The following is a 24,057-nucleotide window of genomic DNA, read 5'->3' as shown; positions in this document are numbered from 1 at the left end:
GACTCCAGTCCTTTTGGACAACTTCAGTGGAACAACACTAGAAATTCCTTGCACAGATCATGAGCTACGTGTGACCCCCCAACTTCTTCTCAGTTCATGTAATCTTTCATCTCTTCTAGGGTATCTGGACTGGATTGTTGTTCCCATTTATGCTGCCTCATCTCTCAGTGGTTTAAAGAAATAGTTAACTATGCAAACATGAAGATTGCAACAGAGAAATATTCAAAAAGTGTTTGTACCGCTTGCTTTTTTAAAAAAAAATTTTTTTTTTGGCTTAATTGCTCAAGGTGAATTAACGAGATGGCTACGAACTCATTGCGAATGAGATCGTGTGAAATCTGTCAACCTAGTCCAATCTTGCTTCCGGATCCTGTGTTCTTCCCGTGGCCGAGGCATCGTTCTTCCTTGTATCCATGGCTGTGTCTGTTAAGACCTTTCATACAATAGCCTCAGAACTCTGGTTGCAATTAGGGTTTTGATTAGCTGTCAGTGATGTCATAGCCATGGTTATTTTAAATCCACTGTGCTAAGTGTTTTCCTTTTCTTAATGTACTGTAGAAATTCCATTGCTTGACAGCAATAAGACACTTCAGGCACTACATTTCAGGGCCAATATTGCACTTCTCATGGAGTTAAGACACTTGGCCTTCAGCCTCGTGACTTATAACACAATCTGAGTTATGCTATAATCACCCAGATATATACATGGCCTGTTGTGTTTTATGGCTTAAATGGAACCTGTCCCAGCGCCTCATCAACTGACAAGGTGGGAATATAGCCCCGAATGACTGTTCAGATTCCCACTGGGAGTTGCTTTTGGTCAGATCTCCTTTTGCTGTTCAGGGGTTACATTGAAACTCTGGAGGCCTTCGGTATATTTACCACACAACAGAAATCAAAACTTCCAGCGTCTCAGGTCTCCCTGCCAGACTGCCCAACTTAGGTTGCCAAATATCTCCCTCTCAACACATTTATTGAACTTTAAAACGGCAGAACAGCATTGAATGAAATCCAGTAATTTTTATAGGATATATTTAAGTCACTAAACTTTGAAGACTATTCCAACATTAATTATAAAGTTTCTGTGTCTGGATAACATATTGTTAACAGTTATTTTGCAAGTGCTAATGGCAAGATGGAAGATTTCCAATAATTTTATTGAGGAAGTAGCAATTAAAATGTTGAGCACTACAGGGTACATACAAAATAAAAATAATTTTGCAAACATGGCATTGTACATCATGACAGAGATGGAGATGTACTCTTTCTTTTCACATAGATATAATGATTTTGCCTTTCCACCTGTTTTTATTCAGAGAAGATCAAGAGGTCTCTTTTTTGTTTGTTTGTTAATATTTAAAGGCAGTGTGAAATGCCAGCGCTCCAGGCTGGCTTGATATTATTTACCACAACATCATGAAATGATTTTAAGACAAGTTGTTATCCATATTTCTTTCAATAACAAATATCATTAAAATGAGATCATTGGCTTTGTGTGACAATTTATGACTCTGGAAACGCATGAGCTGTCTTTTCTAAAGACTTTCAAAGACCTCATCTAGCATGGTTTTCCTCCAGAGCTCTCTTGGGTGACCACCCAGCTTCCAGGCTCACCCTACCACAGTCAGCCAGCATCTTCAGGTCATTAGCCTGTCAGAACCCTGACAGCAGAATGATGGACAGCAGGACGTGGCAGATGGGAGGGAGAGCCCTCGAGTACATATGGTGTCAGGGGCAAGACCTAGAGGATTAAAAGGACTTGCCCATGGTCACACAGCTGGGGAGCAGTAGACAGGGCATGTGGACTTGATCCAGGAGTGTGTCATCTTTACCATTGATTGCTTCCAATCATTTTAAATTTAGAGTGAGAACTGTCAATTGTACAATCAAGACAGAATAAAAACAAACTAATTTTCTGTCAGTTTGGTGACATTATATTTTGAAAGGGATTTTAGACCAAGAGCACAGCTGCTTTCCAACTTTACTTGATCACCACTTTCTTTTTTAGGCATATTCTGATTGCTGTATAACTTGGGCCCAGGTTTCCCTCATTCATTTGGTAAAATAATTCTTTTACCTGTATTTTTAATTTTGGTTTAGATCTATAGTTGGAATTCTTATCAGGACTGGCTGATGATATCAACACTATGCTATAATATCACTAAAGGAAGTTTTATGCTAAAATATTTTATTAAGGTTCTGCTTTTTGGGGATTGATATGTACTTCCCTTGGTTTTCCTTTGTGGATCATTTGTTTAAAAACAACTTTTCTCTGAAGGATCACACAAGAGCAGTAGGATCAGGAATGAGTTTTTCTTTTTTCACTCAAGAAAAATAAGCATACAGAAACCGAAGTTATCTAGGAATTTTTCACCCATTTTTGCTAAATCAGAGGGATTTTTGGAAACATTTTTATGGGTCAGTCCTCGGAAAGGGAGTAGTTCTTATTAATGGGGTTTCCTCTGTTTTAGCTTATATACTTATGGAATTAATTCTTATATTCTCATATTACCTTATTTACTCAGTCTTACGAATTCTAAATATTAAAGTAGATTATTAGATTTATAATTAATTTTCTTAACTATTTTGTTTAATAACCTATCAATATCAAGGGCATATGAATATCAGTTGAGTAATGCCTTCCTAGAGATTCATAATCCAAACTAAAATACTAAAATACAACCCAAAATACTTCTTTAAGTTGCCATCATATAAAAAGATTGATCATTAGTTGCTTTATTGCCTCTTATGAGAGGATTTACTATTTGTTATTTATTCCTTAGTAGATATTCTTGGTTCATAGTGAGTGAATATATGACCACCCCACCTTAGCCTCACAAGGGGCAAATATGTCCTTTCTTCTTATGCTCAATGTGTTATGATCTCTTCACTTAATGGATGTTCAAAAAACTTCTCACAGTCAGGTGGACAGCTGAAGATATGTATTTAATTCATGTATTTTTTTCTTCAAGAAAATTAATCCCGATTTTTTTTTAAGATTTTATTTATTTATTTGACAGAGAGAAATCACAAGTAGATGGAGAGGCAGGCAGAGAGAGAGAGGGAAGCAGGCTCCCTGCTGAGCAGAGAGCCCAATGCAGGACTCGATCCCAGGACCCTGAGATCATGACCTGAGCCGAAGGCAGCGGCCTAACCCACTGAGCCACCCAGGCACCCAATCCCGATTTTTGAGTCACAGAAACCCTTGCATTTAGAAAAAAAAATTATTATTGATTATATGTAGATGACATTGAATATTTTTCTGATTTTTCCAAGTGATTTTTGAAATTTCCAGACCATGAAAGAGAGTGAGGCTTCTGCTTAAGAACCAATATCAGGGATAGATAGTAAATGTTCAGTGAATTTCAGCATAAAAATATCACTCTTCTATTTTGCTAATATACCTCAAAGAACATGTACGAAATTGATTTTGAAAGATAAGTTTTTAATGCTAGAAATAAAACTTGTATAAATAGAATTTGGTTACAAAGGTGACCCTAGAAAATAAATAACCTTCCTGTTAGTGGCTGGGCCCCCTGGGAGCCAATTAGTGAAATCTTAGTGAAAATTTTGTGTCAGGTTCTGAAACAGTTAACGTCTGAAAGGTGTACATTTATCCCCAGGATGGATGTAAGTGCATCTGATGGGATGAGTGTCATTAAAAAGAACTTGGAATAATTGTTACCTATACAGGAATCACTGGAAAAAACACAAGTTACCTGTAGCTGAAAGCTTTTATCACCAATACTCCGGAATTCTTGCTTCTTTCCTCTTGATTTTGTTTCATGGCCTCATGATGCTGTAGCTGTTCTTTCAGATATTAAGCACCAGGGTTTGGACTAGACCCAGTGTAGCCAATGAGAGGCAGTATCCTCTAGAGTTCGATGGTCTGGGCTTTGAAGACTGACAGATGTGGGTTTGGTTACTCTTTCTGCTTTCCATCTGTGTGAAGTTGGAAAATCCAGGTGTATATGACTTCCTCTTACTATATTGCTTCTAACCAGAATGGTAAGACAATTACAGGGACTGAAAGGGCAAACACTTTCAGAATATATTAAAAATATGCATTTTTTAATGGAAAGGACTCTTTATTTCAATAACCCACCAGTCTTGTGATCTTGTCAAATTATCTATGAAGACAGTTTTTGATGATGTTCTTATTGAAAGAAGGCTAGCAGTGGTGAAGACTTCTAGATGATCAACCAAAGCTTTTCTTCCCTTTCCAGGGCACACAGCCAGATGACGCTTCCCAGACTGTCTTATACTGAAGCGTAGCCAGGTGACTGGGTTTTAGTCAGTGGATGGAATAGCAGTGATCTGTAATATTTCTGAGCTTGGTGCATAAAAAACCTCCCATGATAGATTCTCTGTGCTCTTTTCCTTCAAAGAAATTGAAGTAGAGGAGTATGGCAACATCGGAAGTTGTGTGTTAAAGCTGGTGGAGCCACAATATGGAAGGAGCCTAGGATCCTGAATCAGTGCCCAGAGGTGAGCCAAGGTTAATCAGGAATACTCATTTTGACTATGCATGAATGAGAAATAAGTGCATGAGGCCTTAGAAGCTTTGTTTTTGTTTTTTTCTTAATACTAGTGTATATTACCTTAACTAATATTCTGTATAATTAGTATCTCACATAGAATTTATTTTCTTTCATAATTTATTACATGTTAATATTAGGAGTTCTGCTTATCAGCTTTCAATGATGTCATTGCAAATGAGTGAAACAGTTCACATTGAATAACTATGTTTATCCATTGGACGATATCATCACTATACTTATTTTTACTGTTTTTTTTTTGTCATCCCTGAATTTACCAAAATACATGAGAAGCTTGTCCAATTTCAGTTTTTCTTTTACTGAGGCCATGGATCCCTCCATCCCCACCTTGACACTAGAATTCTGCCTAAAATGAAACAGCAACAGAACAGAGGTCAAGAACTTGGAAGGATTCATGTGGAAGAAACCAGGTACAGCTTGATTTAATATCAGTATTTCATGTGTTCAGAGAGTGGAGTTTCAGGCTACAAGATAACAGCCCATCATTTTTATGCCCTTCCATCTGTGAAAAGCTGTTCCTCAATGCACAGTGTATGAACAACCTAGCAGCTTTTCATTTTAGGCACTATATTTTGAAAAAAAAGAGAGAGAGAGAGTAAGAGAGATCTTTTGATGCATAACCAAGAACACTTGAAATCTATGGAGTTTTAGAGCCAGACTCATAAAGAATTCAGACTTGCCCCTGAAACATATTGCTAGAGAAAAGTACAGAACACAAATCTTTAAAACGCTGCCTGCTGCATATACAAAACAAAGGTTAAGCCCTATACCATCCACCAGTGAAGAAACAAGTGTGTGCATTAAGAGATAATAGAATAGGAGGAGCCACAGGAATAGAATAAGCATTTTCAAGGAGGGATTTGGCAGGGGGAGGGATAAATAAATGGAACATAAGATTTTTAAGGCAGTGAAAATACTCCGTATGATATTACAACAAGGGATACGTGCCATTATAGATTTGTCCAGACCCGTAGGCATAATACCAAGACTGAATCCCAATGTAAGCTATGGACTTTTGGTGATTATGTGCCAATGTAGGCTTCGTCACTTATAATAAATGTACCACTCTGGTTGGGGAGACTGTTAATGGTACAGGCTATGCATGTGTGGGTGTAGGGAGTAGATGGGAAACTTCTGTACCTTTTCTTAATTGAACATAAAATTGCTCTTTAAAAAAGTCTTTAAAATTTTTAAAGAAAAATCCAAGATGTAATGTATTAACATTTACAGGGTGAGGTTTTGTTTAAAAAGTATGAATAATAATAATAATAATACAGATAAATCCCATTAAAACAAGTCCCATTGTAAAACAGCAAAGCATAAAAGAAGAGGGACCCATATTCTCATATTTCTAACAGAACTCCTGGAATAATGCAAGGCAATAGAAAAACCAGAGGTTTCTATCCTATTCTGTCTTCCTCTCATTCCTGTGGTATTGTATACATCAGTGCAAACCTTGGACTAGGGTTCTTAGGTACCATCCCAGGTTAGGGACTCATTAGGCAGGGACCTAGCCTCCCATTAAGGTATCCAATAGTACCCATAAGCTATAAAACACTGAAGGACCCTGTGGCAACAAAAAGACCAATTAGTCTGATGATGGCTCTCTCTCTCTCTCTCTCTTAAAAGATTTTATTTATTCATTTATTTGAGTGAAAGAGAGCACAAGCAGTGGAGAAGGGGCAGAGAGAGAGGAGAAGCAGACTCTCCGCTGAGCAGGGAGCCCAAAGTGAGACTGGATCCCAGGATCCTGGGATCATGACCTGAGTTGAAGGCAGACGCCTAACTGACTGAGCCACCCAGGTTCCCCCGATGGCTCTAATAGCTCCAAGCCTAAAGATAGGATTGTTGCCCCTTTTAATGTACTTTTGTGATCAATCTTTTCCATGGGAAGGCCTTTCTCTGTGAACTCTTTAGGAGTCATAGGAGCGACTTTTCAGAAAAGTAGCACTTTTGTTGAGTCATACCTAAATCATAACAACATGAAAATTTCAACGAGTATAGCTTTTTAAGTGAACCACCTTTCTCCCAAAGATGATTCTATCACATCTCTTCTGTCCCATCTCTCAGTGTAGGAATTGCAACCCTCTTCAACATGTGATTCAAGTGAATCATGATATGTATCTTTAAAAAAACTTTTAAAATGTAAAGAGATGTATCTCTGAGATGGTCTTTTGAGCTGCCATTCATTCATTCATTCATTTCACTTTAACAAAACACCTGCTATGTTCTAGGCCCTAAGTACTGTAAAGCCTTAAGGAATACATAAACAAAAAACAATCAAATAAAAACCAAATCATCCAACAGTTCTTGGGTGTTTTGAAATGAAGTGTTGAATGTCCATCATTTTACTTCATCCTCCCAGTAAGCCTACAAAGGAGGTCCTAGTAGGATCCTTATTTTTCAGATGAGCAAACAGGTGTAGAGTTGTTAAGTTGCCCATCCAAACTGGGAAAGGACAAGAGCCCAGGTTTGTTCTACCCTAGCATGTGTGCTTCAATCTCCAAACAATAGTGTCTCCCATGGACTCTACTCTGGGATACTCTTGTGTATTCTACTGATGGGGATACATGTGCAAGCAAGTAATTTTAACACATCAAGGATACACAATGTGATACCAGAGCACAGCAGGGAAAGAGAATAAATGTGCACTGGGGAAGTGGGAAAAAGAAGTGCAACGACATGGGAGTTGCAGGATGAAGATTCCAGGACAGACACTCTAAGCAGAGGGGAATTGTGTTCAAACCCAAAAAGGCATGAGCTGGTTGAACGCAGATGAGATTATCAGCATGGAGGTTAGGCTGAGCAGGTAGAGGCCAGATTATTAAGAATTCTAATTGTACCAATAAGCACTGGGTGATGTATGGAATTGTTGAGTTATTATATCGCATTCTTAAAACTAATATAACACTGTATGTTAACTATACTGGAATTGATATTTTAAAAAAAGAATCTAGATGCATAGTATGTTGAAAATGTCCTTAGGCAGAAATATTAGGTGGATGGCCTCCCTCACTGCCCCTGTCCCCTGCAAACTTTTTGTACTGCTGGAAATGGACAGAATAGGGCAGTGCTGATGGGTAGACAGAAATATGACCTTTGTACTTTCATTTTTTGTTTTCATTTCTAAGGGCTTTATTTTAGATCAAGGAGTGAGATTTATGCCTTGTAGAAGGAGTCATATATACATAAATCCTGATGACATCTTCCATAGCTTCCATGGGATTCTATGAACTAGTTGCTATGTTGGAAACTTTGCATATATTATTTTATTAATCCTCAAAAACATTTTTTAAAGATTTTATTTGTTTGACTGAGAGAGAGATCACAAGTAGGCAGAGAGGCAAGCAGAGAGAGAGGGAAGCAGGCTCCCCACTGAGCAGAGAGCCTGATGCCGGGTTTGATCCCAGGGCCCTGAGATCATGACCTGAGCCGAAGACAGAGGCTTAATCCCCTGAGCCAAACAGGTGCCCCGATCCTCAAAAGATTCTTAAAATGATGCTGCATTTGCATTCTACTGGTAGATATCTATGGGACAAATCTCCATTTCATTAATGGGAAAAAGGAGGCTCTGAGACTTTAAAATACTTGCCCAAAATAATAGGACTACATGTAGCGAGGAAAAAGAAAAAGGAGTACCAGTTATATTCTCAGCAAGGAAAATGGAGTTAGATGATATTTGCAACCTTCTAAAAGGCTTCATTGAGATGTGTAAGTTATGGCATATCTGTGTTTTTTTTAGAAAATTTCAGTACTTCTGTAATCACAGTTAATATTTTCAATCTCCTCACTAAAGAAAAATAAATTTTCAATTAAACTATGAGCTCTAAGGGAAAAATACCATGGGCAAACACAAAAGAACTTTCTTAGATTAATAGCCATTAACATAGCAAATTTAAAGAGATTGTGCAGTACTATCACATAATTTTTTTTTTTTTTGTATTGTTGTCTGGAACCATACACTGACTGCTTGCCATTCTCTGCAGTGGGAGTTCAGGCAGCATCCAGCCAAAATAAAATAGATTTTATAAAATCAAATTGATTTTTTTTTAAAATTTTTGCTGTTTGCCCTCAACATAGCACCATTTCTCATATACTTGAGGCTGACCTAAGGTTGGGAAATTTGCCAATCAATTGTTCAGACTTCTTTCTTTATTTTATAATCCATAGGATATTATTGACCAACACAGGAAAACATCTGTTATAAAGAAAGCCAAAAGCTACTAAGAACTTAATAATAGATGGTCACCTTGTCCTTTTTGCAGGCACTCCAGAGTTGGATATTAATTTCAATCAACCCAGTTATCTTTAATTAATTACATTCTTCTAGAGGTTGATGCCTCACATTGTCCAACTTTTTACAAGGTAAATAGGATAATTTGCCTAACGATTCCAGCATTTGGAGTAGAGCTGGGGAGGGAGTTAGCAGATGCAGCACCACTCATTTTCACTCCTTAGCAGAGGGTTGAAGTTCAGCCAGAGGTCTTGTAGAATAGGAGTTTTTAGAGGATATTTAGTGAGGTCCCCATTGGAACATTATCTATATCGCAAACAACCGTACATCATTTGGTAATCATGGGCAAGTTTCAGCTTGGGAAAGACCTCATGTTCATTAGCTTTATGTAAAATGGAGAGGTCCCAATTTTGAGAATGCCAGCATACTTCTAGCCTATCAAATCCCTCATGTCAGGCAGGATTATCTAGTGGAGGAGTAGAGGTAGGGGAAAGGGAAAGAAGCTCTTGGGCCATGCCTGGACACCAAGAAGTTTTCACACACCCTTCTTGGCAAGGATATCAAATGAGGGTTCCATGGCTTCCAAAGTCTCTTAAAGCTTTAACACACTCTGCTCCTAAGCTCCTAAGCTCTGTCATTTGCTTTCTCAGTTGAAAGCAGGGATTTAGCTGTCCAACCTGCATGGTGGGGGAGAAAGAGGTCCCAAAAGAGCTACCTGCTGCTGTTGTCATGAATTCTCCCTGCTCCATACATTCGGGTGTGGCCAATGGGAGCTCAGGAAGCAGTCACGTGTTCAGCTAGCCAGAGAACTTTTTAAAAAAAAATTTTTATTTATTTATTTGTCAGAGAGAAAGAGAGAGAGAGGGAGAGGAAGAAGGAGAGAGAGCACAAGTAGGGGGAAACAGCAGGCAGAGGGAGAAGCAGGCTCCCCAAGGAGCAGGAAGCCCCATGTGGGACTCAGTCCTAGGATCCTGAGATCATGACCTGAGCTGAAGGCAGACACTTAACCGACTGAGCCACCCAGGCATCTCCAGAACACTTGTAAAAATGGCCTGACCCTTCAAGCTTGGCTGTAACTATCCATTTCTATTACTTCAGATCTTGTAGAAAATCCTCCTTGCCCTGCTCATTCACTGGCTTTTAAACTCCTGGGGACACAAACCCATAGTAAAAGTCAAAAGACATTTGATACGTAACTACACACAAACATACAACTTATACAAAAATTTCATTAATAAAAGTCAGGCAGGAACAGACAATAGTCTTAGCCACAGTTTTATTGTAAATCTGCGTATCATTAGCAGAGGAATGTACATTGACAGGTAGCTTTGTCCAATGAGAATGCATCAATATAGAAGAGAAAGGGATTTGGAGAGAGAGGGGTTGAGGAACACATGAGAAAACTGGATCCTAGCTTAACTCACAGATTTGAATGACACCCACTGTGGAGAAGCAATGCTCAGAAACTGTACTTTCTGGAGGGGTTGCTTCAAGGATTCAATCATTAAAACAAATTTCATTTTACCAATGGCTCTTGAGGCATTGAAAACAGGGCAGATGAAGTCTTGCTGGAATTTCATGCAAGTTACCGTCTGACCTCTCTGGTGCTGTCTCAGTATGACAATGAGAAGACAGAGAGAAACAGAAAACATTCACACAGATCCTGCTGGAAGAATGCTCACCCAGCTAAAAGACTGATTCACTGGGAGCTCAAATAGCCAGCCCAGGACGCTATGCTGAAATAAATCTCCGTGGGGAAATGGAAACTGGCTATCTGACACATTTACAGTGTACAATTCTGTCTCTTTATTGGAAGAAATTCATAAAACTCCATTAGAAGGCTCAGAAATAGGGATCTACTTTAGCTTAAATCTTAAACAATATCAGTAACATGGAGAGTTATTAAAGAATGTTTACCTTCCAAAGAAAATAAATGGGTTGCTCAACACTAAAGTCAAACGCCTGAAACAGTATGAAGAAACTAAAATTTTGTAGTAATAAAAATTTTAATTTCCAGTAACAGCTAGCAGCTACTCTCTAGCTTAATAGGATTATTATTATTACCATGAAGACTAGTTTGAGTGGAGACTGAGGGACATGGATATTCATGCTTATCCTGCTTTTTCATGGGTGAGCCGATGACTTGTACCTACATAAAGATGTTTATTCCCATTCTTGCAGCATTTCAAGAATGTATTTAACCCAAGCATATAACCATAAATGTGTTCAAACATTGATCTATAAAGATGTTTCTTGCAGCATGGCTTGTAATAGAAATAGTACAAAAAAGAAGCAGAACAAATTTTACTTCGGAAGGGGCTTATATGGCTACTCTCACACGTTTACCTGGTGGGTACCAGTCCACTGCGTCCACCTTAGCTCTGAGGTGCTCCCCACCATCATCTCTTACCTGAACTACTGTCACACACCCTAACTGGTATTGGGGCTTCCACAGTTGTCCTCCTCCAAGACATTTTTCAACGGCAGCAACACGGATCTTAAACCATAAATCAGATCAATGTCATTCCACTGCTTAAATGGTCTTGGGGGCTTTCTGCTGTGCTTGAAATAAAATCTAAACTTGTACCATGTCTTCAAGGTCCCTGCAGGAAATGGTCCCATCTGTTCTCACTTCTGTTTGTGCCCCCTTTGTTGTTTGGTTTTCATTTCATATTGAAATATAACTTAGAGTAAATGCACAGACAGGTGTGGATAACTTGAATTTTTTTTCATACTTTTTTTTTTAATTTTCAGCATAACAGTATTCATTATTTTTTCACCACACCCAGTGCTCCATGCAATCTGCGCCCTCTAGAATACCCACCGCCTGGTACCCCAACCTCTTCAAACCCACCACTTCAAACCCCTCAGATTGTTTTTCAGAGTCCATAGTCTCTCATGGTTCACCTCCCCTTCCAATTTACCCCAACTCCCTTCTCCTCTCTAACTCCCCTTGTCCTCCATGCTATTTGTTATGCTCCACACATAAGTGAATCCATATGATAATTGACTCTCTCTGCTTGGCTTATTTCACTCAGCTTTATCTCTTCCGGTCCCATCCATGTTGCTACGAAAGTTGGGTATTCATCCTTTCTGATGGAGGCATAATACTCCATAGTGTATATGGACCACATCTTCCGTATCCATTCGTCCGTTGAAGGGCATCTTGGTTCTTTCCACAGTTTGGCGACCGTGGCCATTGCTGCTATAAACATTGGGGTACAGATGGCCCTTCTTTTCACGACATCTGAACTCCTCAAACTCAACACACACAAAACAGACAATCATATCAAAAAATGGGCAGAAGATATGAACAGACACTTCTCCAATGAAGACATATAAATGGCTATCAGACACATGAAAAAATGTTCATCATCACTAGCCATCAGGTAGATTCAAATTATAACCACATTGAGATATCACCTTACACCAGTTAGAATGGCCAAAATTAACAAGACAGGAAACAACATGTGTTGCAGGGGATGTGGAGAAAGGGGAACCCTCTTCCACTGTTGGTGGGAATGCAAGTTGGTGCAGCCTCTTTGGAGAACAGTGTGGAGATTCCTCAGGAAATTAAAAATAGAACTTCCCTATGACCCTGCAATTGCACTCCTGGGTATTTACCCCAAAGATACAGATGTCGTGAAAAGAAGGATAACTTGAATTTTGACAAATGTATTCACACCTGTATCATGATATAGAACAATTCTGATACCCCAGAAAAAATACCTTTCTTATTTAACCCCTGACATACTCCCTTACAAGGGACTATTATCAAGATTTCTATCAAGATAGATGAATTTTGTCTATTCTAGAATTTCATATAAGTAGAAGTGTATGGAATCATCTTTTTTGTGTCTGGTTTCTTGCAAGCCACATAATGATTTTGAGATTCATGTATGTTGTTGGTTCTAGGAGTCCATTCTTTTTTATTGTTGGGTAGTATTTCATTATATACCCCAAGGTGTTAATTTCCTGACTACCTTTGATAATAGTCTATAATACTCTTGCCTGTACTCATCCAACTCCAGCCATGCTGATCTTTGCTCTCTTGAACAAGCTTCTTTTGAATCATTAGGGTCTTTGCATCAGGCGTTCCTTTTGCATGGAATGCTCTTCCCTCATTCGTGGCATGGCTGTTTTCTTCTCATTTCAGGTCTCAGCTAAAGTCCTCCCTTCCCAGAGAGGCTTTCTCTGGCTGACCTTTATAAAGCACCTCATGTGAGTTTTTCCTATTACTCCTTTTTTTTTTCTGGTATAACACTGATCATAATTTGCAATTGTTTTATTTATTTTTCTAGTCACTAGTTCTTTGTTTTCCCTTCCAAAATTTAAGCTCTCTAAAAGCAGATACAAGGTCTCTTCTTCATTACTTGTCCCCAGCACTTATTGGAGTATCTGACATATGGAAAGAATTCAATAGATTTGGGGTAAGACCAACTTGATTCAAATAAATATTTATTATTTAAATTTGAATTATTATTTCAATAGCCACTAATACCCTTGAGGAAAAATATATGTTATAGAATATTTAGGTTAGAAGGCAGTTCAATGTAAGTTACATAACAGTATGCATTGCATAAACTCATTTTGATAAAAGTAAAATTTATATGTGTCCGCCTATAATTAAAACATTTACTCTTTCTCTCTAAAAAAAATAAATAAATCTTGAAAAAAGGGGCACTCTGGATGACCCAGTTGGTTGAGCGATGGACTCTTGGTTTTGGCTCAGGTCATGATCTCAGGGTCCTGAGAGTGAGCCCCACATAGGGCTCTGTGCTCAGCAGAGTGTCTGCTTGAGATTCTCTCTCTCTTTCTCCCTCTGCTCCTCCCCCAACACTAGAGTGCACTCTCTCTCTCTAAAAATAAACAAACAATCTTTTAAAAAAAATACCCAGTGGTGTAATTTTTATCTTCTTCATCATGCTTTTTATATTTTCCAGAGTCTATGCAATGAGTATGAATGATTTCAATACTTACAATAAACAATTTATCTTTTTTTTTAAGATTTTATTTATTTATTTGACAGAGAGAAATTACAAGTAAGCAGAGAGGCAGGCAGAGAGAGAGAGAGACGAGGAAGCAGGCTCCCCACTGAGCAGAGACCCCGATGTAGGACTTGATCCCAGGACCCTGAGATCATGACCTGAGCCGAAGGCAGAGGCATTAACCCACTGAGCCACCCAGGCGCCCCAACAATTTATCTTTAATCAGCGGCTTTGATCTCTAGTTCAGTGCCCTGTTGACCCTTGTGTCTTCCTGGGCCTGGATTGCATTAAGCAGGCACAGGTTGAGTCCTGACTAGAGGGAGTTCATTCTGGGTATTTTGTGAGAGTAGAGGGTGGCCTTTTCAGGAACAGAGAAGTCTGAAAGAAACAGAGAAGTCTCCTGTCTAGTGAAGGGGGTCACCACTTTTATGGAAAAGACCAGACAGTAAATATTTTAGGCTTTGTGGGACATTCAGTCCCTGTTGCAATGAGTCTGTTGTGCCTTAGTATGAAAACAGCCAGAGAAAAAATGTAATTGAATGAGTGTGGCTGTGTTTCAATAAAACTTTATTTACAAAAACAGCTAGATTTGGCCCAGAGGTCCTGGTTGGCTGACACCCGATCTAGTGTAGAATCTCAAACTTCACTTCATCGGTTCTGTCTGGCAGAGTCGAACCATCGGGCTGTGCTCTTCGCAGGCATGAGCTCAGCTGAGCATATTACTTAGGTTTCATGTAAGTTTCGGTTTTCATGCTCTAAAAACAAGGATAACACTGATACCTATCTCAGAGAAGCTTGTGGATACTTAGATAAAATAATCCACCTAAAGCACCTAGCCCAGAGCCTGGCATACAGGAGGTGCTGGTACTGTTACTGTTCACCCACACATCCATCCTCAGTCCTGCTCTGCCCAGTGCCTGCAGCTGGCATCTCCCGACCCCTCTCGCTGCCTGGCCCCCACTTGAGTAGCCCAATGGGAGGTACTGGCCGGAGATTGCAGAGCAGGAGGAAAGAGAAGGTTTGAGGTATGCTTTCCGTCTCCCTCCTTATTTCAACACTGCTTTTCTGTCAGCAGCTGGGTTTCTACCCATGCATGGCTCCCATGGCCCCAGCTCTTTCTCAGTGAGCTCCAGCAACACTATTTCCTTCCCTTGACCTTTCAGACTTCCCACTGTTGCTAGTCTCTGGACGCCTTCACATCCTTTGCTTATTCCCAGTGTCTAGATAAAAAGTACCTTCGCGAAAGTGTGTTTATTTGAACCTTGCAAGTGAATTGTCATTTGAACCAGTTCTGTTCTCAGCTGGTATCCTGACTAAAATCCTGCTTTTGGTTAGGGTCAAGGAGGGGAGTGTTAACAATGGTGATTACTGTGGCATTCTTATAATTATCGACTACTTCAAAACTTTTTTCAAGTCCAAGTCTTTGAATTTCTGGCTTTCAGTATACTATCCATTGTCCTGCTTCTGAGTCTTCCCAGTGTATCTTCTGCCAACTAACACTGTGATGCTTGCTACTTGGTTCCTGAGGCTCAGAGAAACCTTGAGAGGTTGACTAGTTTATTTTCTTGCTTCAAGGTATGAAACCTGTTTCAAGGCAGACAGGAATCTACACTGCTATGCCTTTCATCCTCTTCATGTAGGGCGAAAATACAGTAACATAAGCCCAAAAGTCAGTTTTCCAGCAGTATGAAAATCACTCATCATGTACAGTGACGTACCTATTCTCATGTCACTCTTCTTCCAAGTGATGGACAGGAGTAGGGTAATGGACAAGGGTAGGATAACAAATCCTTGTAATGCAAGACTTTTTAGAGCTAGAAGTCCCTGACCAGGTTGTTTAAGGAAGTAGTCACAGGTCTGGGGCAGCTTGTCTATCTGTGGATTGGGCCCGCTATAGAGGCTCTGAACTTGGATTATCCAGGAGGCTTCTCCATGCTACCTTCCTGAAACTGGGCTGACCACCATCGTGGCTCCTTGGGGCTATCTCTATTTGACTTCTCTTAATTAGCTCCAGATATTTTGAGTTGGGTGTTTTACCACTGTGTTACTTCTATTTTTCAAAGTAAGTCTAAGAGAAACTATATTTTCAATACTATGCATTTAAGTAACAGAATATAGGACATAACCAAATTTGACTTTTGCTTCAAATCACACTGTTGACCACATCTGCGAACTGGCCAATAGGTGTCAAGAAAATCATAGTATTTTAAAATTATAAAATGAAACCTACATGATCATACATATGCCCACATACATATTCACACACACGCATATTTATTTTGTCAGCTGCATTTTCTTTGGAAAGGATTGTCCTTTACTCTCAGATACCTTCTGCTTCTTTGGTGTTAAAATGATCTTTCTTTTATGAAGTTATAATAATGAGTATAATAACCACACGTGCCAGGCACTGTGCTAAGTGCTTTGCCTGCAGTATAGCCGGTAATTCATCTGTAATTTTTAGGAGAAGCCTCTGAGAGAAGTACAGCTGCCATCCCCATTGTAAAGAGACTCTAGATGAAGCATAGAGTAGAGAATTGTCTTGTGCACGTGTTGTTAAATGGCTGCTTTGGTTACAACATAGATGGTGTGGCTCTAAGGCACTGTTTTCTGATATTAGGTTGCAGTTGTTTTTTGTTAATGCTCTTGTTTGGGAAAGCTTACTTGTCTTGAAAAACTCAAAGTCTAGGAGCCACTAGACTCTCCTTTCCATTCACCAATACGGGCTCCAGTACCGCTTTGTACATAGCTCTGTCAGAAGGGGATAATGTTGGGGGACGCTGGAGAAGCCATGTCTGGATCTCCGCTTTTCCCAAGGGGTCAGCACAAGGAATGCAAAGCTAGGTGAGATTCTGATAGGACCACAAAGCTGCGGGAACAAAAGGGCTGATGAGACAGGCTTTGTGGCTTTCATGATACCATGGTGGGGTGTTTTACCTTGGGCTGTCACCACCCCCATTGCAAAGAACACCACCATCACCATAAGAAAGCAAACCTTACTGAAGCAGCACATGCTGAGAAAATGTGGCTATGGTCCAGGAAGCTGTTTCTAGAAACCACACCCAGCTGAGAGCCTTCACCCCAGCTGGAAAGTCTGGTTATTGTTTGGATCAGCTCATAAGGTCCCTGTGGGACTCCTCTGCTCCGTCTCATGGTAGCCGGAGAACACAGGCTTTGGGAAGTGGGGTCTCTCATGCTGCTACGTCCCTCACCTACTATGGGGCAATGTACTCTTGCCAGGTGTGATGTTGTGAGTATGAAAGGTTACATTGTCTCAATTTATCTGGGCATACCCCTGGAGTTTACCCTAATAGAGGAAAGATATTCTAAGTGAAGCTTTTCCTAGAGTTGGGGATCGAGGGGAATTTGGAAGCCACCTCCTCCATCCTGCCAGAACAGAGAAGTACATCTACACTAAACCACAAATAAATGAACTAAAATCCAGGCAGAATGTTCGTTCTCTAGTTACATAGAAACATGAATCATCAGACCAAACAGTATAATACATAGCGCAGAAAATTCTGCTTTTCAGTCATCGTCCCCGTGGGTCACCAAAAGGGCAAATATATACATTGAGCAAATGCCTACATTGTATGTGAAGACAGCCCTTGGGTTTCCAGCGCTGCACTTTCACCCGGGAACGTACACCCCCTTATTCAGATCTAGCCATGCTCTTTTTATTGGCGTACCAATAACGCACTGCTCAGAGCTGTTCTTTGGTGTCTGCTTTTATTCCACACCAATAATGCAATGCTTGAAGCTGTTCTTTAATGGACCTTTTTTATTAATAGTAGCTGCCATTGACCAAGCTCCTGCTTTGTGCCAGCACCATTCCGAGGAATTTACACTCACTATCACATTTATTTATTATAACAGCTCCAGGCTGCAGGAACTGTATTCCCATTTTAAAATAAAGAAATGAAGCTGAGAAGTTATAATTTCTCTAAGGTCGTGAGGTCAGGACCACAGCTGGGATTTAAACTAAGCCGGTCTTGCTTAGCTCCACTCTCTTTCTACTACACGAAGCCGCTCTCTTTTCAAGCCATTATTCTCCAGTCTGTGTGAAATGATTTTCTTTTCTTCACAGTGCAGCTATGAAGGTATCCTGAGATGTCCCTGCCCCACGAGTCCTGTGCAGCATACGGGCTGGGTCACAGGACTAAGCCTGGACTCTGGCTGCTCAGTAGATATTGGTTAAGATTCCAGATCCAAAGCCTTGGAGATCTGGTTCTGCCAGTTAGTGACAAGTAGGTGTTGGCAAAATTGTTCTTATGATTGCTTAAAGAAACGCGTTTTCTCATTTCTCAACCGAAGAGAAAGTTAGTTGATAGAACTTTGGTTTGAGAACAACTATGTCACATGGAAAGCATCTTGATTTTGATGCTTTAGTTTTATGTCAGTTCCCTATTGGGAAGGCTGATCTTACAATAGTGGAGTTGGGCTCCAGATCTAAACCAAAGGAAAACTGGGATATGTGATGGGTTTCAGTGAGTCAGGTTGATCTTGGTCTCCTTCCACAGTACAAATTTGTTTTTCTGAAACGATCCATGCCTTTGGTCAACAGCAGATAATCTAGATAATAGGCTTGAGAATCTTTGATGATGCTTGTGTCATGCTTAAATGGAAGATTTTACTTTAATTTGGAAATATAACCTAAAAGCAGACAGGGAACAAAATTGATAATAGTTCTTATGCTCATGGAGTTTATAGCCTATTGCAGGAAGATAGACAATAAGCAAATACTTAAAATACATGGTATATCCAATGGTGCAAATACTATGAAGAAAAGGAAAACAGGAAAATGTGGAGAGGAGCGATGGGGTGGAAGGGATATTGCAATTTTTTAGTGGGTTATCAGTGAAGTCCTCACTGAGAGGGTGAGCCTTGAGCCAAGACATGGAAGAGCTGAAGGAGTGAGCCGTGTGGATATTGGAAGGGTATTCCAGACAGAAAGCACAAAAGTACCCAGGCCCAGAGAGGGTGGCTGGCATGTTGGACAGTTGACGCCAGGATAAACTGGGCAATGAGAGAGTAATAGGTCAGTGAGAGAGGCAATGGGTCTATGGGGCTTTGTGAACCATGGTATAAACTTTGGCTTTTGCTTTGTGCTGAGGAAGCCACTAAAGGGTTTTAAAAAGAGAAAGTACTTAAATATTAACAGGATTCTCTGGCTGCTGTGTTGAGAATAGATATTATGGGGAATAGAGGGCAATCACTGTATTAATTTAATATGCTGTGTAACAAATTACCACCAAGTTACTGGCTTGGAGTAACATGTATTTATGATCTTATCTGTGAGTCAGGAGGGGGCAAGTCCAGCTGGGTCCTCTCCAGGCTGCAGTAAGATGGCAGCCAAGGCAGGGTTCCCCTGTGGGGAGGCTCTGCTAGGGAAGAGTCTATTTTCAAGCTCCCTCAGGTTGTTGACAGAATTCACTCTCAGCTGTAGGATTCATGTAGTTGTCTTCTTCAAAGCCAGTCATGGAGGAAAAAAGAGGGAGTGAGCAAGGTAGATAGACAGACAGACTCTAGAGCAAAGTCCACTAGCAGTATAGAGTCTTATATAACATAATACGAACATGGCAGTGACATCCCCTTACCATGTAAAATTCACTGGTCAGGAGCAAGTCATAGGCCCTGCCTATACTCAGGAGGAGATTACACAAAAGTTGAATGCCAGGAAGTAGGGGAGAATGGAAGCTACCTTATAGTCTGTCATCACAATTAAGAAAAACCAATTAGGAGCCTCTGGGAACAACCCAGGCAAGAAATGTAAGAATTTGATTAGATTAACTAAAGGATCCATTATATAATCTTTACTGATTCTTCTGGTGCTGATAATGACCTGGACTGAACAAGACTAATTTGGTTGTGATAAGGTTTAATGAGATACTTCTGCAGTGTTGACAAATGAAACAGAGTCCTTTCTCATTCCCAACCCCCCCATGTCTTCTGAATTCATCTTCATGCAAAATCACATCATTTTTCCACACTCTGGTCTAAAGTTCCATTGTAAATCTGAGGGTGCTTATTTGATTAGGTCACTCAATAGCACAACACAAAAACTTGGGGCAACCTTGCCTGTAGACGTGTGAGGTAACTGGAATATCTCTATCCGTACCTCAGTCAGGGCCAGAATTGTTACGAAGCCACCTGGCTTTTTTCTCTGTAGCCTCTTGCCTTTCCACATAAAATGAGTGGTGATTTTAGTGTTTCTGGAATTTTGTGATATTTCTACAGGGCTCTCTTTCTTGGGGAAATATACATGACTCTATTCATTAGCACTTCTGGTCAAGACATTTTAGTCAGCCAGCAAGTCTGTCAGATCCGTTTACACTCTCTCCTCTTCTGTCTGTCTTCTCAAATTCTTCACACCTTTAAAGTTTCTTAGAAATATTTTTTGATTCACCTCATCCACAGATCTGATTGCTTCTTGCCCACACAGCCTAGAATTTTTGCATGGAGACAGCTCTCTCTTGTAAAAACTTCCCACAGCTTGTAGCTCCTTATGTTCCGTAGTCAAGAAAATCCCTCTGACCCCACACTTTTATATCCCCCAGCTCTCAGTCTGTTATCCCCAATCACCAATCAAATGATTATTTAATATTTCCCATAAACATACAAGGCTCAGTGGAATAGACTGTGCCAAAGCCTCTATGAAATCCATGTCCTGAAGATTTCCCATTCTGATGTCTCTCTGGTTGTTATAAACACATTAGGACGATAACTCCACGTTGGTGCCACAGAAAAGTACCGTCCGAGAGGGCAGCATTGCTTCCAGACTTTTTAGAAGGGGCTGTTTTAGTCATGTAGCTCATGTAAGTCAGAATTCAGACCCTTCGTGGAACAGTCTGCAGCAAGCAGATCTGCCCCGACACACTGCAGCTCTCCGTTAAGCCAACGAGCGCCTCTGGGCTGTGTGAGTCATTCTTTTCCAGGTTCTTAAGGCTTAGATAGAGATTTGATAAAAGACAGTCTAAGTTGCTATAGCTGGTTCACTTAACCCTTCATTTGGAAGTCTATCACTGCAGAGTTTTCTAGCTCTTGCCAGAAAGACATCCCAGCAAAGCACATGGATATCTTACTGGAGATGTAACGAGGCATTTAAATAGTACTGGATGAGAAAAAGGAAATTTTGCAATTGTTTCCTCAAGTAGCTTGAGAGAAAGAATAAAATAAAAGGTGTGAGCTTTTGGGGCTCCTGGGTGGCTCAGTTAAGCATCTGCCTTCGGCTCCAGTCATGATCTCAGGGTCTTGCAATCGATCCCCGCATCAGGCCCCCTGATCGGCAGGAAGGCTGCTTTTCCCTCTTCCACTCCCCCTGCTTGTGTTCCCTCCCTCACTGTGTTTCTCTCTGTCAAATAAATAAATAAAATCTTAAAAAAAAAAAAGAGTGTGAGCTTTCTAGACAGTCAGACTGACATTGGAATCATAGGTTGCTATGGGCAAGTTTCTCATTTTCTTTTTTTTTTAAAGATTTTATTTATTTATTTGACAGAGAGAGATTACAAGTAGGCAGAGAGGCAGGCAGAGAGAGAGAGAGAGGAGGAAGCAGGCTCCCTGCTGAGCAGAGAGCCCGATGCGGGACTCGATCCCAGGACCCTGAGATCATGACCTGAGCCGAAGGCAGCGGCTTAACCCACTGAGCCACCCAGGCGCCCAAGTTTCTCATTTTCTCTAAGTCTCCATTTCATTTGTGTAAAATGGGGATAATAATACACTGCCTATCATTCTTTTTTTTAAGATTTTATTTATTTATTTGTCACACACAGAGAGAAAGATCACACGTAGTCAGAGAGGCAGGCAGAGAGAGAGAGAGGAGGAAGCAGGCTCCCTGCTTAGCAGAAAGCCCGATGCGGGGCTCGATCCCAGGACTCTGAGATCATGACCTGAGCCAAAGGCAGAGGCTTAACCCACTGAGCCACCCAGGCGCCCCCCCCCACCTATCATTCTTGATAGAACTAAATATGAAACACACCCTTGCAGAGTCCAGACACCTCAGAAAGCATTTGCCACTTGTGACGTAGGCGATGATACTTCTACAATCAGAACTCATCTGCTAGACTGCTTACATGAATGCTTCATGTTTGAGCGGAGTCAACATGTTTGTGTCAGTGGCCTTGCTTCTGGGAGTAATACAAATTCAGAATTTGTCCTGCTGTCTTCTGCTTCCTCCAGTCTTGGATAAAGGAAAGCAGTAATACTTAAAATCAGTTTTAAGCCTGCTCATAAAATGTGGAAACATTCAGGAACTGGAAGATTCTTAAATCTGCTGGGAACTAAGATGGAGACAGCAAAGAGAATTTTTAAAAAAGAGAAAAAAAAAAAGATGCACAACTTAGCTTAGAAGCCACCAATATGGTCAAACCTGACGCATTCATTCTTTTATAAGAAGAATCCTACAGATAATGTCCAGGAAGGCAGGGCAGGATTTGGGGCTGGATATTTCAGGTTTTCTGGGCCATGCCAGTCTTCTCAGTTTTCTCTCTATATATCTTCATGTGTTGAGAAGCTGATGTGAGGAAGTGTGTGGTGTGTGTGTGTATTGGGGGGGCTGTGGCTGGCAGTGTATTTCATTTAAGAAACAGGAAGGTGTAAGACAGAATTAATGATTCATTGCTTTGTATCTTATTCAGTGCTTAAGCAGTCCATATTTTCTGCATTATCATGTTATCTTGGAATTTTAATCTAAAGAACTTGAATTGTGCCCCATATATAGTATCCTTAGGGAACTAAATATTATAAGACCAACTACAAGAGAAATTTGGAAAATCGCTGTTATTGATTGTTGATTTTTTTTGAACCAAGGAGTAAACAAACAGTCTTAAAATAATCTGAACTGTGTCTGGATCTCACTTTGGTATACAAGTATTTTTTAACAGGTTATTTAAAGGCAGCTATCAACTGGGTGGTCTTTTTATTGTATTTTCTTTTCCAAAGTTAATTGGCTATAAATTTACTTTTAAAAAATCTTGCTATATATTTAGCCTTAGCATAGGAAAAAGAAAAAAAAACCTGCTATCTGACATTATGTCACATTATTAAGATTCATGACTGGTCAAACTCTACTCATATCTGAAACTTATAAGTCCTACTGTCATGTCTAAACAGTTGCACATGAATGTACAAGATTAACAGCTTGCTATTAAAAGGAGAGAGCTTTCCAAAGAAGACACTTAGGTGGCCAAGAGACACATGAATAGATGTTCAACATCATTAATCCTCAGGGAAAAGCAAATCAAAACCACAGTGAGATATCACCTCGCATCAGTTAGAATGGTCAGAATCAAAAGGCAAGAAATAACAAGTGTTGATGGGGACGTGAAGAAAACCCTAGTGCGCCATTGGTGGGAATGTAAATTGGTGCAGCTACTATAGGAACCAGTAGAGACATTCCTCAAAAAATTGAAAATTAAAAATTAAAAATTAAATTAAATTAATTAAAAATTAAAAATAGGAATATTACATGATCCAGTAATTCCACTACTTGGTATTTACCCAAAGGAAATGAAAATACTAATACAAAAAAAAAGCACCCCTACCTTTATTTGCAGCATTATTTACAGCCACCAACATATGGATGCAGCCCAAATGCCCATTGATAAATCGATAGATAAATGGTAAAGAAGATGTATGATAGTATATATATACTATCTAATATATATATATACACACACACACATATATACATATATATATATTGCTTTCCTTTAATATTCCTATTTTTAACGTTTTTGAGTCAATAAGAAAAGTATTGCTATTTCTATTTTAAAGAATGTGTCATTAGAACTGATTTTTTAAATGGGGTCACAGATGATGACTCTTTAGTTACAATGAATGTAAACCCAGACAACAGCCAAGAGCAAACAGATTACCAGCTCGTGCCCCCCAAGCGGTTGTTCTCTTTAAGACCGTCTTGAAAAATCTAGTGTTGAGGGTCAGAAATGTTAGAATTGGGAGAAAATAAATCCATCAGGTAAAGGAACAAACTAGAAACCGGAAACCTAGAACCTAGAACAAACTAGAAACCTGAAACCAAATACCGAAGTATTTGGAGGATTGTGATTTTAAAATAGCAGACAATATATTTTTTTAAAGTTTAGAATAAAAACCTGGAGTAGATGTGTGGCCATTCTATGTTCAGACTAAAAATTCATCATTAAAGAAAGGAATAAGAGAGGATGTAAGGGCGATCTGGCTGTAACATCTGTCACCCCATTGATGGCCAGGGTTGACTTGGCTGATCTGGCTGGCCAGGAGGGTGTCTCCTCCCTCCCTCACC

At 39.9% G+C, this 24,057-nt stretch overlaps 1 long non-coding RNA gene across 1 annotated transcript in view; it reads left to right on the top strand.

Moving 5' to 3' along the window:
• The first annotated feature begins 4,318 nt into the window (after positions 1–4,318).
• LOC122898782 overlaps positions 4,319–24,057 on the top strand; it is a 33,831-nt gene continuing 14,092 nt past the window's right edge. Inside the window, exons 1-2 of the long non-coding RNA XR_006383057.1 lie at positions 4,319–4,488; positions 4,833–4,969. This is a non-coding gene — a long non-coding RNA (uncharacterized LOC122898782). The remainder of the gene's footprint in view (positions 4,489–4,832; positions 4,970–24,057) is intronic.

This window comes from Neovison vison, chromosome 1 (genome assembly GCF_020171115.1).
Source record: "Neovison vison isolate M4711 chromosome 1, ASM_NN_V1, whole genome shotgun sequence".
Taxonomy (NCBI): Eukaryota; Metazoa; Chordata; class Mammalia; order Carnivora; family Mustelidae; genus Neogale; species Neogale vison.
Note: the sequence above shows the minus strand (reverse complement) of the source record. Positions and strands in the feature narration are given on the sequence as shown.